Genomic DNA, 18,017 nt, shown 5'->3' with positions numbered 1-18,017 from the left:
GGAGGGAGAGAAGGTGGGCAAACAGGAAAAAAAAAAAACCAACCTAGCTCACCAGAACACCAGAACTATTCTACCCCCCTCAAGACCGCTATTTATCCTAGTACATCAAGCACAATGAAACTAAATACTCAATGAATTGATATTATATAAAGGACAAATCAAATAATGATAATAAAGAGAATTTACAGATGACATAAGAAATTGAGGAGAAAAAGAAAAATAAAAGGTATCAAAATAAAGATGTTTGAGATTATGCAACCAGGACTGTAAGAGTTGTGGAGCTTCGAAATGAAACACACGTAAAAATGAAAAACATTAACGGACTAAGCATAAAAACTAAAATAAACCAAGGAAACCTCAGAAAAGGAAAAAAATAAACGTAAACATGAAAAGAATTGTTCAAAAGGATTACCATTTGATTATGGTCTAACAAGAAGAAAATTGCCAGGGATTACCTTTCTACAGCTGAAACACACCAACCTCCATCATGAAAGGAAGCAGCATCCAGCCAGGAGAGTAAGAGCAGCATCGTAAGCAACACCATTTTAACACTGCACTGCTTTTCTCATTGCTGTGACCAAAAATCAAACAACAAAAAACCATAAACCAGAAGCAACTGAGAGAGGAGGAAGCCGATCTTCTGACTTTCAGTTCAAGGGCTACAGCTCACCAGAGAGAACAGCAGGGCAGCGGGACACGAAGCAGTGACAGACACAAAAGCATTAGCAGTGAGACAGTAACAGAAAAGGGAAGTGAGGTTAATGTATAGAACCAAAGGGCTCACTCCCGTGACCCACTGCCTCCAGCAAGGCTCCATTTCCTAGGGGTTCCACTGCCTTTCAACACAGCTCTAGCTGGGGACCAAATGTTCTAACACATGAGCCTACAGAGGACATTTCACATTCAAGCCACAACTATTTCAGTGTGAAATTCCAGAAAGAGAAACAAAGCGAAGATCCTACAGTCTGTCACAGTAGGGAAGTGGCCCCGCAAAGGGACGGTAACAAGAGAAATCTGGCAATATTCAACTATTAAACAAAGCATGAAGTAGTGAAAAGCATGTATAGAGCCATGAATTCTAATCCATGACTGTGAGTTAAAGAACAAAACATTTGATTGGTTAAATCAAAGAACAAAAGGACTGAGGGCATATCTCAGCACTCCCACAGAGAAAGCCCCACCACAGTATCTCAAGTGAAGACCATGTCCTACCAAAGTAAACATGTGAAGCATGAAACAACCACATAAAGAACCCAGGAAGCTGTGACAAAGGGGAGCATTCAAGAGAACAGCAACAGGAAAGCTTAGCAACAATGGGTCACAATGGAGTAGGAAAAAGGAAGGAGCGATTCTAAGAAATAAAGCACCATGTGGAAATTTCATGGGCAGTGTGGAAGAAATGATGGGCGGGTACAACTGGAAAACCAAGTACCTACATCAAAAGGTCATCTTTTTATTTTAATGGGAAAATTATTAGTATTAAAAAAACCCCTCATACTGATCAAGGAGTCATAAAATTAAACGTTGACTACTGCAGAATATCAAACCTATAAAAAAAAGAAATCTCAAGAAAACTCACTATGATATGAGCATTGTGGCAGAATATTATACATTCCAGTACCGCATTAGCAAGCAAAATATATTTGCATTACTGGGCCCAGGACAAAATGGCACTGCATATAGTCTAGGGACAAATTCAACCGCAACAAATATCTATCATTATAATAAATATTGAACAAAGCAGCACTAATTCCAGATCCTGGTTACCAACCCGAAGTACAATAAACCCAGCATAAACATGGTTTATTTATTCATTTCTGATATTTTAAGGACAAGGACCGAGGCTAGTTTGTTTTGACACGAGAGCAACTACTGGAGCACTTAGTCTCACCATCAGGTACACAGGAGGCACTCAGAGTCAACAGTTTTCAAGTTTACTGGCCTGACCCTCCTTTTCCACCTCCAATAACCAGCTTAAAAGATCTTTTTCTTCCTTAAATTTTTATTTATTTATTTGTTTGTTTGTTTGTTTGTTTTGAGGTACAGTTTCTCTGTGTGTTTCCCTGGCTGACCTGGAACTCGCTCTATAGACCAGGCTGACCCCAAACTCAGAGATCTGCCTGCCTCTATCTCCCAAGAGCTGGGATTAAAAACATGTGACGCCTGGCCCAAAAGATCTTAAAGATTATTTTTGTGGGACCAGTGAGATGGTTCAGTGGGTAAATACACCTTATGCAAAACCTTACAACCTGAGTTTGATCCTTAGGACTCACATAATAGAGAAACCTGACCCTCTTAAGTTGCTCTGACCATATACATGCATACTCATACATACAAAATAAATTAATTTATAATATTTTTAAAAGGCAGCTGAGTAGTGGTGGCACATGCCTTGAATCCCAGCACTCGGGAGGCAGAGGCAGGCAGATCTCTTGTGAGTTTGAGGATATCCTGGTCTACACAGTGAGAAAACCTGTCTCAAAAAAAGGTATAAAAAAATTAAAGGCAATTGTGATAATCTGGGAAAGGAGGTATTCTTCTATTTGAATGACTCCTAATATTTAGTCAGAATAGTATAAACAGGCTACTCAATTTTATTATGCTATAAAGAGGAGGAATTTAAGAGAAAAAGACAACGATAAACAAAAAGAATTGCATGAAAAAACATCCTGAAGTAACAGTACACACAAATCTTTTAGAAATACGAAGGTAAAGAAATCCTAGGACAAACAACAACAAACCAGCCAACCACCAGAAGGGGGTAAAAATGGAACAAAATGACTGATTTCCTTCTAAAATGTACATACTTCAATTACCTAGAAAAGTCTAAGTTTATAATCTGCAGGACCCTAGTTTAGGATTACCATACCATGATAAATTCGTCTAGAGACAAGGGTCACACTATGTAGCTCTGGCTCTCCTGGAACTCACTGTGTAGACCAGGCTGGCCTGGAACTTACAAAGATCTGCCTAATTCTACTTTATAAATGCTGGGATTAAAGGCTCATAGCAGCATACCTATTTATTTCCCAGGATAATTAACAACAATGCCTATGCTGTTTTAAAAACTGCAGCTGTTAGATAATAGAGGATATGGTCGCCTAACTCAGAAATCTCCCTACCACTTGCTTTTTCTCATTTATATATATTTCTCATTTGTTAAGTCCATACAAAACTGCTCATTAGAAAGAAGCGAAATTCTGGACTGGAAATCCTAGCTCTTTCTTGTACAAAGTAACTTAGTAGGATGTCTGTTCAGAACAAACCTCTGGAGAGGAGGCAGAGAGGCAGAGTCCTTCGAGAGATAGAATTTGATACTGTATGAAGCTATTTTTGGCAATGCTACTACATAAGCTGATTGAATTTTGACAATGTAAGTGTTATATGAAAACTTACATAATTTGATTGCATAAGTTGTGGGTCAAAAGTACAAAAAATAGCAAGAAATAAAATGTAGTCCTTGAAAAATGTCTACCATAGATTTTTATGAGATGTTTACTATGTGCTTAGCAATTAATTTTAAATAAAGGAATGGTTAAGTTGAGCAGAAAACAATATTAAGCAGTGTAGCCTGGTGGAGAATAAACTATAAGAACTGCTAAACACCGTACGAGAAAAGGAAAGGCACAAGCAAGAATAAGAGGTGGAACACAGAGCACTGCATTTGTATACAGTTGAGACTGAAATGCAACTTTCATTACACTGAACTGTACTTTGAGGCTCACAAGAAATCCCCAGTCATGAAAAATATCGAATCCCATGCTCCTGTCCCTCAAGAACAAGCAAGCACTGACTGGTACAAGGGACTGCATTTTCTGATCTCTACAAATTATTCTGAACGCAGAAAAAACATAATGAGCCACAAAATCATTACAATCTTAATAAAAGTTTGAACTTGTCATTCTACTGAACTCTCAACTCCAAAGATGAAATCTCTGGATAAATTAGACTCTGTAATTATTACTACTTACTGAATTGTTTGTATTTTTAATGTATCCTCCCTCACCATAAAGCATTTTTTCAGATTTTTAAAAATTTATTTTAGGTCAGGTGTGGTGGTGAACACCTTTAATTCCAGCATTCAGGAGGCAGAGACAGGAGCATCTCTGTGAGTCTGAGGCAGCCTGGTCTACACAGTAAGTTTCTAGACAGCCAGGGCTACACAGAGAAACCCTGTCTCAAAAACTAAAAATAAGTAACTAAATAAAATTTTATTTATTCTAAGATTTAAAGCCATTTTAACAGAGACTGACAAATGCACCAAGAGTTATGTGCACCAATTCCCATATTGGTGTACTCAGTAGCTACTAAAAAAGATGAACTTCATTCATCTGAGAATCCTAGGAAGCCCTTCAGAGTTTTCTCTACAATTAGTTTACGCTTTTGGTTGTCTGTTACACACTACCGAAAGTGTCTTTACAGACACACAGACACACACATACACACAAATAGCATTAAATGTATTTACATCTATTCCACAGAAATAATCTTTAAGTTTTCTTTCATGTAAATTCCCCCAAAAATCCATGTCATCATCTGTTGTTAAAATCTGAAAATTAAGTGTCCATCTGATGTTAAGTGCCATCTACCAAGTTCCTGTTAAACACAAGTCTCATTAATAAAACAGTATAGACCTATTGTAATCACTGAAAGTTTGTGAGATAGTTTTTTTTTTAAAACAGCATTAATTATGCAGGCAAAGCCTAAGTACACGTAAGAAGAGAATCTCGAGAACCCTGGCCAACTTCCAAACCCTTCAAAAGAACAGGATGGAAATCGGCTGTTGTTAAGGAAAGACTAAGAAACTGCATTTCCTGCAAAGATTCTGTATTGATATAGGGCAGAAAGGTCTGTGGACACTGGAGAAGGCTATGAAATCCACTCAGCTATCCCTTCTGCCAATTAAAGGCAGAGATCAGCTGGCACAAAGGACAGGGGCTTACATAAAATCTGACTGCACTCTAGACTCCAGAATGGACAGAAGACAGAAAGGGGAGTAGAAACTGAGAAACTCTCACCTTTCAAGAGAATCAGGCAGAGAGAGCCCACCTAAGACAGAAGCACAAAAAACAAAAACAAAACCCCACCTTCCCTAAATTGGATTTTGCTCAGTTAGTAAAATGCAAAAGTAGTCTGAGACCCCTTTATGGGATAAGGCCTTCACAAAACCAATCAACCAAAACTGAGCCTGGGGCCAACAAGATGGCACTGGCATGCCTCCAAGTCTAGTATCTGAGTTTGACCCTTTGGACCCACAACATGGTTCAAGGAAGAGAACCAATTCCCACAATCTTCTACCTGACCTTCAGATGCAGTCTGTGGCTCACTTGCACCACACACACAAAATAAAGTGAAAAAAAAAATTCCTATGGTCGATGCAGTAATACTGAGAAGAAACCACACAGGCTTCTAGGTCTCTAAGGACAAAGCAGTGGCAATCTACTACTTTAGTGGTTTTAGGTAAACAAGCAGTATTACAGTTTAGACTCAACTACAAATTAAACCAACGCTACTCATTACACTTACACCCTGGCAGAAATAGAGCATACAAATACGAACTAGGATAATTAATATCACACCTACATAGAAGGACAAAAATAATGATTACAAAACCCTCAAAATGTGGGCCAGTGAGAAGACTGTTCAATCCCCAGAATTCACATGGTGAAAGGAAAGAAATGGTTCCCACAAGATGTCCTCTTACACAAACAAAAAATAAAAGTCTCAAAAAAGAAAAATTTAACCTCAAAATGTTATGGAAATACCAAAGTGTCAAAAGTTCCAAAAAAGATTGAAGACAACTTTACAGGTAGTATTTGAAATAACTTGTTGATAATTGAAGCGAAAAAAAAAGTACACAAAGATATAAAGCATTTTTTAAGAATAAAAGCCAGAAAATACAAAGGGTGTGATTCAAAGCACAGAACAGGATCCAGGAAGAGTTCTGAAAGTAGTAAGTGCAAAAATCAGATTATTCCAAACAGTAAAAGCACTGGTATCCTCTGTTCAGGTACATGTAGGCAGGATCTCTCACTCCAAGGCTCTTCTAGAGTTTTCAGAGATGAAATAATTAGTATCCAACAGAATTTTTATATCTGTTTAACATTAATCTGTTCACTTACAGCTTCTGTACTTTTTATGCCACTAAAGGAACTAAAAGTTAGTTTTCCTGCCTTTGTGGAAGACCAACCTCCAGTTTACAAGTCAATGCTATCAAGTTAAGTGGTTACTCAAGACTTTGAAACAACCTCAGTTAAAAACAAACAAAAATCCCCCAAAGAAGGATAGGCATCCAGTTAAGATACAAGAAGATAACTGGCTCCAAGTCAATGTTGAGGACCCAAAGAAAAAAAATGAAATGCATAGAAGGCAGATTTAATACATACTTCCAAAGAAGAAAACAAATGACCTAATAACTAGAGGGAGAAGGAAGCAATTACTCAGAATACTAATGGACTAAATGAATATTAATGTTTTCCTTTTTTTTTGAGATTGAAAGCAAGCAGCAATAAAGTACAAGGTAAGATAGTTTCAAGGAATAGGGACAGAGAAAGACAGTTGCTCAGTAGTTAAAAGCGCATAATATTCTTGCAGCAGACCCAAATTTGCTTCCCAGCATCCATATTGGGTATGAAGAAGCAGAACAAATTCCATTTTGAAAAAGAACTCCATTTTCGACAGGACCGAACTAGGGGAGTGAATGCAGCCCAGCAAAGTCATAAACACTTCCAAGAAACTATGTCAGCCCCGGTCAAAGTGACCCACCAGGGTGTCCAAACAACACCTGCTTGTTTCAAACATCCTTGTGGGTATCTGATAAACTGCTGTTCTGAAATTCTTGTTTGCTGACAGTCACAGTTTTAAAATTCCCCTATACCCCAACCAACAAATTCAGAAATTGTATATTTTTACCCAATCACAAAATGCCAAGGCTTGTGCCACTCTGCTTGCGGGATTTTCCCTTTAAAATCCCCTTACCCTGAAGCCTCAGGTGGTTCTCCCCAACGCACTGTGCCAGAGGGTTAGCTAATAAACTCTAGTGTGTTTGCATCAGATACCAGCTCTGTGGTAGTCTTGTTTGGGTGTCCCTTGATACGGGCCTAACAGATGACTCACAACTGTCTATAACTCCAATTTCAGGGAAAAATGCCCCTTCTGGCTTACACAAGCAATTGACAAAGTACACAATTATAGACATGCCCAATACATTTAATAGGAGGAGAAAGCTATTGGCAGTACCTATTAAATAGCTCTTTGTATTAAAAATACCTGCTGCCAAGCCTCATGATCTTGAGGTTGATCCCCAGAAATCACCTGGTGGAAGAGAAAACTAACTTTAAATTATTAAGTTATTCTCTGACTTCTACAAGTGCCCACATACAGTACACAAAATAAATAAAATACAATTTTTAACTGAATAAATAACAGCTAGACATCATGATGCACCCCTGTAATTCCAGCACTCAGGAGGCAGAGGCAGATAGATCTAAGTTCAAAGCCAGCCTGGTCTACATAGTAAGTTCCAGAAAGACCCTGTCTCAAAACAAACAAAAATAAATAAGTAGTAAGAAATGACTGAAAGTCCAGAAGTTGTTGTTAATGAAGCTCTGAAAGCATAGCAGGGCACTGTGGGATGATTAGCAGATTTTTAATCATGCCCATTTTTACTCTTTGACCAGCATTATCCCTTTGTTTTCTGTCTGTACTGTACCTTTTACTTGATCAGCCTTAGCACTATTCTTCCAACTTATCTTTAACAGTAAAAACTGGGATATAACTAAAGCTTTGAATGATAATGCATGTCTACAATCCCAGCACTCAGGTTGAGGCAGGAAGATTATGTGTTCCAGGCTAGCATGGCCAACATGGCAAGACATTCTATCAAAAATCAAAATAGAAGATGGGGAGATGGCTCAGTAGTTAACTTGCTGCTTGAAGACTGGAATTCAGAAACCCACATCAATGAAGGGCAGCTCACAAATGCCTTAACTCTAGCTCCAAGGAACACACTCCAACCTCTTCTGGCATCTGCAGATATATGCAGGCACACATTTCACACACATTTGTTTTATAAGTTAATGGAAAACACTTGAAGCAAGAAAGTTCTGTTAACTGATTATGAGGACAATTTTGTTTGACCCGTACCACAAGTTGCCTGTCAGTGTAAAACTTGGATTTTCACTTAACCAAATTTGAAAAGCTAACAATTTACAAAGCAGAGAAGTAATCATACAACCCAGAAGCAGTTATTTTCCTTTTTTTGTTGTTGTTGTTGTAGTATTGGAGACTAAACTTGGGGCTTCTCACATGCCAGGCAAGTGCTGTACCACTGAGATATAGACTTAAACTGTAATTTAAAAAATTATTTTAGTCAAGCACAGGTGGCTCATGCCTTTAATCCTAGCACTCAGGAGGCAGAGGCACGCTGACTTCTGAGTTCAAGGTTAAACTAATCTACAAAGTTAGCTCCATGCTAGTCAGAGCTATATAGATTTTTAAGATAGTTAGAGCTATTTTTACTTTTAGACAGATCACACTAAATTGCCCAGAATGGCTTTGCAACTGTGATCTCCTACCTCAGCCCCCATGGTGGAATTACAAGCTGTGTCACACTAAACCTGACCAAGTTCTGATTCAGCTTTGTCTCCTATCATAACACTGCAGATGACTGTCCTAGTAACTTAATAATGGTTTTCATTATTCAGGTTGTCAAGTCATACTGTAACGTAGTAGACACAAACCACACTACAAGACTAACAAAAAAAGATCCAGCCTATCCATATCAACCAATATTGTTTCCCAAACCTAAGTCTTTTCCTGTATTTTAATGCATTTCTTAACACAAACATATTTAACACATTTACTAGTAAAATTCACCTACCACTTTACAAAACAAGACACTGAAGTTTTGTAGGAAATAAACTGACTACTACCTAATTTTTAGCACATGCCAACTACAGACAATTTGTAGAAAAAAGATAAAATATAAGATGTGAAATCATTATAAATGGTATGATTATTTAATCTCTAATGCTTAGGCTTTTTACCTACAAAATGGCGATACTACTTTCAAAGTGTATTGTGAGATTTGATAACCCTGTACATATAGAACAAATGCTAGCTATTATAAAACACCACCAGCCGAGTTAGAAATTTCACATAAATAGCTCAGAAAATCCAATAGCTTTTTTATTATTTGAAATTTGTCTTTATCATATAATAAAAATATTTTAAGACTCGGGTTTATATACAAGCCATTCTCTGCAAAGAACGTTCTACAAGCTTAGTTATCTTAACAGTATCTTTGAACTAAGAATAATTCACTTGGGGCTGGAGATGACTCTGCAATGAAATTGCTTACTGCTCTTGACAGAGGACTGGGTTTGGTTTCCAGGACCAACAGGGCAGTTAACAATCTGCCTTCAGTTCCAGAGGATCTGATGCCCCCTTTGACCTCACTGGACTCCTATACACATTTGGTAATATATATATATATATATATATATATATATATATATATATATACGCATACACATAAAATAAACAAACCTAAATACCTCATCTCAGCCCAACTCCTGCGAGCCGTGAAGACTTCTAAATTGGGGGGTTAGAGCTAGAGATATATAGCTCAGGCAGCAGAATACTTACTTGCCTAGCATGCAGACATACATACAACTGGGTGTGGTTGAGGCTTCCTGCAATCCTAGTTTATAATATCAGCATCTAGTAGAGGCATGAGTAATAGAAAGTCAAGGTCACCCTCAAATATTTAAACCCACTTTAGGCTAAAAACCCTATGTTAAAAAATAAATAAGAGATGGGGAGATTTCTCAGTGGGTAAAATATTTTCTGCTCACAAAGAAGGCCTGAGCTTAGATCTGTAGCGCCCACATATAAAGTAAAATATGGTACTGCACAGCTGTGCTGTGAAACAAAGTCAGGGAGATTCCAGGGGCTCCCGGTTAACCAATCCATCCCATGATCAGTGAGCTCCAGTCCACTTAGAGACTGTAAAGACCTTATTTAAGACACTAGATATTGATCTCTGGTTTCCACCCACAAACAGATAAGCCTGAGAACCAACATACAAATGCAAACACAACACACAAAATATAAATAGCTCTTTATACCTTTACCGTCTACACAGAAAGTAATGCAATTATAACTAAGATCAGGTCATAGTCACAAACAAAAGAGAGTTTAGATCATGGGGTGTGTAGGACTTAAGTTTTCTATTAAACTCTTAAACATACAAAAAGTAGGATTCCACATACCAATCAACAATGTTAAACAAATTTGAATTACGTGACAAACTTATTTATGTACCATTTCTTTTATTAATTATTTTAAAGCAATTGCAATCTTGGCATTTTAAAGAATGTGTATTCTTAAAATGATTTAAATCTTCAGTGGATCATAAAATACAGCTACAAATTTCTCCCATGTCCCAGTAAGAAAACATGCTGGCAATGTCACATGCTCTGGACTGGACAGAACATGGCCAACTTTTACTTTTCTATCCCTTGAATACATATGTGTATTCAAGTGATACTGTATGATTTGAAAAAATCCTAAGAGGTCTTGTAGTTTCTATTTTCATTCTTCAGATGCTATCCTGAAACATCATACCGTAAAACACTCGGAATATCAAGTTCCAAGTATCAACCAACACCACCTAAGTGGCAGGGAAGCTAAATGTGGCCAAATGAGGGGAGCTCTTTGACACACAAAACTTCTAAGGCCTTTTAGAAAAATCTCTCTTGATACTTAGCTATCACAGACTTAAGATTTTCCTAATATTTTTCAGGTTTTCTTAAATACTTTTAAAAAGCAAAAATTTAGCAACACCACCAAAAATCTAACTGTGATATTATCTATCAGTACTACAGCCCTTAAAGATATAACTTATTCTCTTTGAAGTGGTTTGCTGTTGAGATGTCACAATTCAATCTTCATTCATCATTTAGAGTTCTTTTTTACAAGCCTACCCTCCTTTTACAGCTGTGAAAAAATGGGTGAAAAAGATTAGGTGATTTTAAAACCAGACTTTCAAACTTATCTAGCCTACCCAGTAGTCACAGGTAAAACCAGCTTTGACCACAATAAGGTTCATCACGGTGTAGAAAACTAAAATTAAAATCAGGCAACATCAAATCTCAGTCACCTCTTAAATTATAAAGCAATTTCATCAATTTTGCTCAGTCATTTTGGGTTCACTCCCAGTAACTTTACTAATGATACAAGTTTAATCAAAAACAGGAAAACAGAAAAGAAGATAAATGAACTCAAACGGAATTATTTTTTTCAGTGATTCATCAACTTTAGTAGGAACTTGTTCAAGTTAAATTGTTATCTAATTTGGCCCATTGTTGACCTAATAATTTAATAGCTCATTACTTAATACTTAATCTGTTACTTAAAAACATGGCTTGATACAAGCCTATACATTCTACATAAGTCTTCCCAGGTTTCTGACACACACAAAACAATCTGTCAACAAAGCTAATCTTTAGATCAATTTTATTGGATACAACAGTTCTTCCTTCCACAGCACAGGGCACTAAACTTCCTAATGTATTACAGAAGGTTTCCATGCCAACCTCTAACCCCTTCATTTCACCTTTGAACCACTGTCACCTTCTAAAACCACATCACCACAAGCAGGTCCTAGCCACCCCTACCCACCCCTTGGAAAATGTTCTCCCTTCAACATTTTCCAAGCCTACACATACCATTTGTGCCTCCACAGCATTTCTGCACAGTGTTTACTGCAAGGTACAGACAGCAGTTGTTTACACATCGGTCTGATGACTAAACTATGAGTTGTCGAAAGATAGAGCAGAGAGCTCATTGTTGCAAAGGGAAACCCTAATCTAGTAACCAAGCAGTGCTTTATACCACTGGATACATTTTCCACATTAAGAGTACCTTCTTGAAATATATTAAAATATGGACAACTCATGTAACAGATGAAAGAGGTGTGTGAGATGGATATAGAATTGACTAAACATTGTCTACATAAATGCTATGGATGGCTTATGTATAAGGTGATTATCCAACACCTTCCTGTAGAACAGAGGAAAATTTTGCAGTTACGCAGAAAAACAAACCTCCTTATTCCAGACACCTGATCTGGGTTTGGGGTTATAGTTTGGTCAGAGAGTAAATGCTTACTTAGTATACCTGAGACCCTACATTGCATAAGACATCTGATCCCATGAACTGAAAATAAGATAATGGGGGGGAGTGACACTAAATTCCAATATATACATATATGACTGTCAAAGAATAAAGAATAAAATCTATAGGTGTGGGGAAAAAGGCAATGGTGTACCATTTAGGGCAAAACTAGAGCTGTGTAGTGGTGTTGGATCTGACGGCACACTCCAGGAATGCCAGAAGGCTTAGGCAAGAGTATCTTAAGTTAGAGGTCAGTCTGGGCAGCATTATAAATTCAATGCCAGCATGAAATACAACGTAAAGAAAACAAACCCATACACATGTGAACCTATGTGGATACAACTCACAAAGTCCAATTTTAAGTTTGTGCTGAGCAGAATACTTGGTTATAGACCCGTGGTAAATTGTGTTTGTTTACAGTCGTTACAAATTCACACTGCAAGTATTTTATGCCTTGTAGAGTGTTTGCTGACTGCTCCACACACTAGCTCAGCTCATTGAAAACACATCTCAGGAGCAGGGGAACTCATCTCAACGAAGAAATCTTAAGAGGTTAAATAACTAGGGTCATGATAGTGACCAGAACCTCTGATTCCACTGTTACCCCTCACCGCCACAGCACGACGGCTGCTTCCCACTCACAGGAGCTGGAAACGAAACACTGACCCCATTTCTGGTTACCTTGTGAAAATACAAAAAATCTACCTTCTTAGTGATACTACTACAGTTGGATTTGAAAATCAGAGATTTATCTCTATGCTCATCTTCATTATGTAGCTTCATTCTTGGATACAAAAGGAGTAGAAGGGAGCAAAAAGTAAGGCCATTTAAAATATTAAACAGAGTACTTAAAAACTACAAAACGATGTGTGAACCGAGGTCGGCCGGCTCTTATTAAATTGTTTTCACACTGGTCTTGAGGATGTGTTTATCCCACACGGATCTCCCACACATATATTAACATCTATTTTGTGGAAAAGGAGTGTTCATTGTAGTGGTTTCGATGTGTGTGTGTGTGTGTGTGTGTGTGTACGCTCTTCGTCTTCGCTACGCAGCTTCAAGATGAGGGAGCATTTTATTACTCACACCTTGCGTGTCTAGAGTCGGTCATTTACACCTCTCGCCCCGGTTTGACTCTCAAGAGCCATCTTTTGCCACTCATGCCAGTGTCACGCCACTCACGGCGCGGGGCCACGCAGAGGCCTACCGTCACCGACCCCGAGGGGCTGGGAACCTGACCGAAATTCCAGGTGGCGTTACCAAGCGTACTCCCGCCGTCCGACGCCACAGGCCGCCGCGGGTCCCCGAGGGACACGCACCGTCCGCCCTCCCCCGCTCCCAGGGCCCGGGGTTTGGGGGTGGGGGTGGGGGAGGGCACGCCAATGCTCCCCTCCCCCACCGCTGCCGCCGCTCTTTACCCTCTTCCAGCTGGCACACCGCAGGGAGCGTGGGGCTCACCGCAGCCACACCGCCTCCTCCTCCTCCTCTCCCGGTGTGCTCGGTCTCAGGCCACGGGGACAGCACAGCAGTCGGCGACGAAGCACAATGGCGGCCACCCCTCCGGATGCAGCGCACAAGTGGCCGCCGCCGTTGGCAGCCCCGCCCTTCCTCCTCCCCCGCCCCCTTGCGCGCTCTCGTCCGCCCGCTTCTCGCGAGACTGGCGGCGTTGCGGGGGAGCCGGGAGCTGCGGGCGGGCTAGACGTGCCCCGCCGCGGGGTGGTGCTCTGACTGCGGCAGCCGTTGAGGGCCGCTTCGGGGGAAGCTGCCTGGCGCCACGGTAAGCGGCCGCGGCTGGTCGGCGACGTGCGGGCGTGCGGGCGCCGGGAGTGGCGCGGGAGGCCGGGCGGGCTGGTCACCGCCCGGGGTGCGAGGGGCACGGTGCTCGCCTCGCTCCCGCGCCCGCCGCGGGCACCGGTAGGCCCGCCGCTCCGGGTCCCGCCCGGCTGGTTGCGTGGGTGGATTTTGTTTCTTTGCGCTTGGCAAGTGGCGCAGTGACAGTTGACGGAATCGCGTCAAACACTTGCCTTCTTCCACCTCCCCTTCGAGCCCTGGCGCGTCCCTGCCCACCTTGTAGGGTTTGACAGCGCTCCCTGCATCTACAGCCTCCTGATTGATTCCGACAGTACCTTTCTCGTAGTTTCCTTGGAGTCGAGTTTTTAGTGTTTTTTACGGTCACTTCTATCTTAAAATTATGCTGTTAAGCTTTGAGAGCGCAGCTACAGGTTTTGCAGCAAACATTCACTTATGTAGAAAGACCGAGGAAATTCTGTGACGTAGTCTGGTATATATGAGTGAAAACTTTCAAAGCCGTTTCAATGTGGTAAACTAAGATGTAAATGAGAACTAATAAATACGAAGGAGTGTGGGAAAGCCGCAAATGGTGGGGAGTTTGACCGATGTCCCAAGCACCAATTGTTTGACGGTAAATTCTTACTGAAACTTGGAAGCGTGGTGAAGACACGGGATTTTATGAGTGACATTTGATTTGATTTAGCTTTTTGTTTGTTTGTTTGTTTTAAAGAATCCCTTGGATCCAAATAATTCCACGAAGTGAAATGCCACGTGTGTGTGTGTCTGTATGTGTCTGTGTATCTGTATATTTGGATTTGTCATTTCATATGAACAAAGTGGAGTATCAGTCGGCAACCATCTCTGTTTCATTGGTCTGCGGTCATCACTATAATAAATTTTAGCTAGTACAAACTTCAGGGGATTTTTGTTTGCTTTTTGTTGACACCCAGGCGTCAGCCTTTTAGGGTGTTGAAATGTAGACAAAGTATCTGGTAGGGAATATAATTAAATACAGATTACTTTTAATTTGTCTTTTTAAGAAAATTAATTGTTCTATTATGTTTGATCCACCGTGTAACACCCTTAAGATTCAGAATTCTTGGGTTCAAATCTCATCCCTGCTTCTTACTACCTTTATCTTCAGCAATTGTTTAAACTTGCTAAGAATTTCTTAATCCGCGCTTCTTTCTGTGGATTTAGGAATCTAAATCCACAATACTGCCTAAACATCATGGTGTTGTTGAAAGGATTAAATGAGGTGATAGTTCATCAGTTCTTAGAACATAGCAAGCATTCCATAATTGTTCATAGTTACCTGTCTAAACCACCCCTTTGCCTTTCTAGAACTTAGCATTGTATAGATCCCTAAACATCTTTTTGAGTGTGTTCTGTGTTTCCCTGAGTTATAGTAGTCAAACCTGTTAGTGAGAACTTTCCTCCATAAGCCCTAAATCTGGCAAGGATCGTATGTGGGTTTTGGCAGATTATGGCTTCATCTCCTCCCGGTATTGAGGATTTTATTATGAGAGGTGAGTGTGGTACCAGATTTCTATTTCACAGAGATTTCAGATGTTAATTGTTTAAGAACGTTTAGATTTCTTTCTTTCTTTAGTGTGTGTGTGGGGGGGGGGGGGTAGGGTACTCACACAGAGAGCATGTGTGAGGTCAGAGAGCAACTTGTAGGAGTGGGTGTCCTCCCACCATGTGCGTCCTGGGGATCAAACTCAGGTCATCAGGCTTGGCAGCAGGTTCCTCTACCTGTTGAGTCATCTTGCAGGCTCCAGGTTCCAATTTGTAGTTAATGCTAGGTAACATCTGAAAACCACGGGCATACTTTTTTTCCTTTGAGAATGGTTAGGAGTGTGTGTGAGGGGGGGATTCATTTACTCCCTACTGTGTATTTTTAAGCAGTTTATCGTTGTCAACAAATAATTACTGAAATTTTGTTGCGTTAAAGACATTTTAGGTTTCACTTGAAATTATGAATTTAGGTAGGTATAATAGTGTCTGTATGTTCCCAAACAATTATCAGAGCAAACAATTTGATAGGCAAGCATCTGAAATCAGAGCTCTTCTAAACAAGCTAGACTCAATCCCCTCTCATTTGTACAGTTTTCTCTCTTGGCCTGTCTTTGATAATCTATCCTCTCTTTGGCTCCTTTCTGAATTAGTGTCTCTGTTGACTCTTGCCAACACCGTTCTTAGTAATTTCCATCTCTTTACTTCTCTAAGGCAGTGTCTCAGTGGCTTTTACTGACATCATCCCTCTGCTTTATAGACTTGTCTGTCAAGCTAGCCATGGTCATACAGTCCTTTATCCTTTGGTTTAAGTGTTGTTATTGTTGTTGAATACACTGGATTACTTAGAATTCTCTTTCAGGTATTACATTCCAAGTTACCTGTTCTCTTTTCATCGTTGGACCATTAAACCTTCGTAGAAGCTCCTGTATGTGAAAAGCAATCATAAAGATATTCTTTATTGCTGAGAAGATGGGGCACTATTAGCTTTTTGCAAATTGATCATTTTCAGTTGTAGATTATTTTAATCTTTTGAGAAACCTGTTTCTCTACCATGAGTACTTTTTGGGGAATACCAGTTTCTTCTCAAATGGAAATCTTAATAATCCCTAGGCTAGAGAAGGGAATTTGGGGTCATCAACTAACTTGACAATCTACTATTTAAATTTATAGGTAGTGCCTGACATGGTGATGCACACCTGTAATCCCAGCACTGGAACTCAGGAATCGGAGGCAGGAGGATTACAAGTTCAAGGCCAGCCTGGGCTACAGAGTTCCTAGCCAGCCTGGGCTATGAGACTCTGACTCAAATAAACAAAAAATAATAATAAAAATAAACTCATAGGTAGGTTCCATTTTCTAAATCAAAGATCCCTATTTGCAATAAATGTTATGAAAGTCTTGTGCTGTAAATCTTTGATAAAAAAGAGTTCCTTTTGTGCCTAAAATTGTAACTCTTGTGTTTAATATTTCATAATTTTTTAATTTTTCTTAACTATTATTGAAAACATGCAAAATTTAATAAATGAATATCTAAAACATTCCTTTAATTGACTTCTGCTTTTTTTGGCAGGAAAATTTTAATCTCCAAAGGTAATAATTAAAAATATAAGAACATGTGAAAATAATGCCAAAACATTAGAGATCATATTCACTCATAGTTTTTCCAGACTATTTGTCCTAGCAAGGATGATTTCCAATTCTTGGGCACAATTTCCACTACATGTATGACACACCTTTTGCAGTGCTTAAACCCTAGAATGTGGGGCTGGAGTGCCCAGCATCCACATCCATTGTCTCACAACTGCCTGTAACTCCAGTTGTAGGGCATCTGATATCCTCCTTGGGTCTTCGAGGGCCCTGAATTCATATGCACAAACCCTCATACTGACATACACATCCATGCCTAATTAAAAATTTAAGTCTCAAACTAAAACGAGCTTAGTGAAAGCAGCTATTTTTTATTAATGATATAACTACGGTTTGGGAAAACCCAAGCTAGATCTTATCCACCAGCTGTTACTGTAAATAGTTTTAATGGAACAGTCATGCCCATTAGTTTACGTATTGTCTATGCATTAGTCAAGGTTCTTCAGAGAAGCATAGGCAGTCGTCTACCACACATTACCTGTCACTTACCAGGAGATTTACTTTAAGGGTTGGCTAGTACAATTGTTGTGGCTGACAAGTTAGAAATTTATAAGGCAGGCTGGCACTTAGATTCAGGAGTCTGACAGTCTTGACAAGGAAAACAAGAATTTCCTTGTTCCTAGGAAACCTCAGGTCTTCTGAGCCTGATTGGACAAGGCTCATGTACAGTGTTGAGAGCCATTGTCCCTTCCAGTTAACAGGTGTAGGTGTTATCCACAACTACTGAACTCCTCCACAGCATTTACCAGATGAGTGCTGATTGTCTAACTGGGCACTCAAGTCTTGTCTACACAGTGAAGTCAGCATCACTTGGCTGTGATTAGTGTCTTCCTACAGAACCAAAATCGAGAACCCGAGGCAGTATGACTGAGAAACAC

At 39.7% G+C, this 18,017-nt stretch overlaps 1 protein-coding gene across 15 annotated transcripts in view; it reads right to left on the bottom strand.

Annotated features, from left to right (window-relative positions):
- The window catches only part of Marchf7 (membrane associated ring-CH-type finger 7), a 37,339-nt gene extending 23,562 nt beyond the window's left edge, over window positions 1-13,777 (bottom strand). For 11 of the 15 annotated variants that reach the window (XR_007230451.3, XR_014998838.2, XM_048426354.3 and 8 more), the window contains exon 1: window positions 13,599-13,746. The gene's annotated coding sequence lies outside the window, so the exon portion shown is untranslated. Of the gene's footprint in view, window positions 1-455; window positions 476-7,269; window positions 7,290-13,598 lie in introns of those variants that run through there. The other 4 variants (XM_085681076.2, XM_048426356.3, XM_085681073.2 and 1 more) reach the window with 4 other exon arrangements.
- Between the last annotated feature and the right edge of the window lie 4,240 nt (window positions 13,778-18,017).

The sequence above is a fragment of the Myodes glareolus genome, chromosome 21 (assembly GCF_982192425.1).
Source record: "Myodes glareolus chromosome 21, mMyoGla1.1, whole genome shotgun sequence".
Taxonomy (NCBI): Eukaryota; Metazoa; Chordata; class Mammalia; order Rodentia; family Cricetidae; genus Myodes; species Myodes glareolus.
This window is presented reverse-complemented; position numbering and strand designations above follow the sequence as displayed.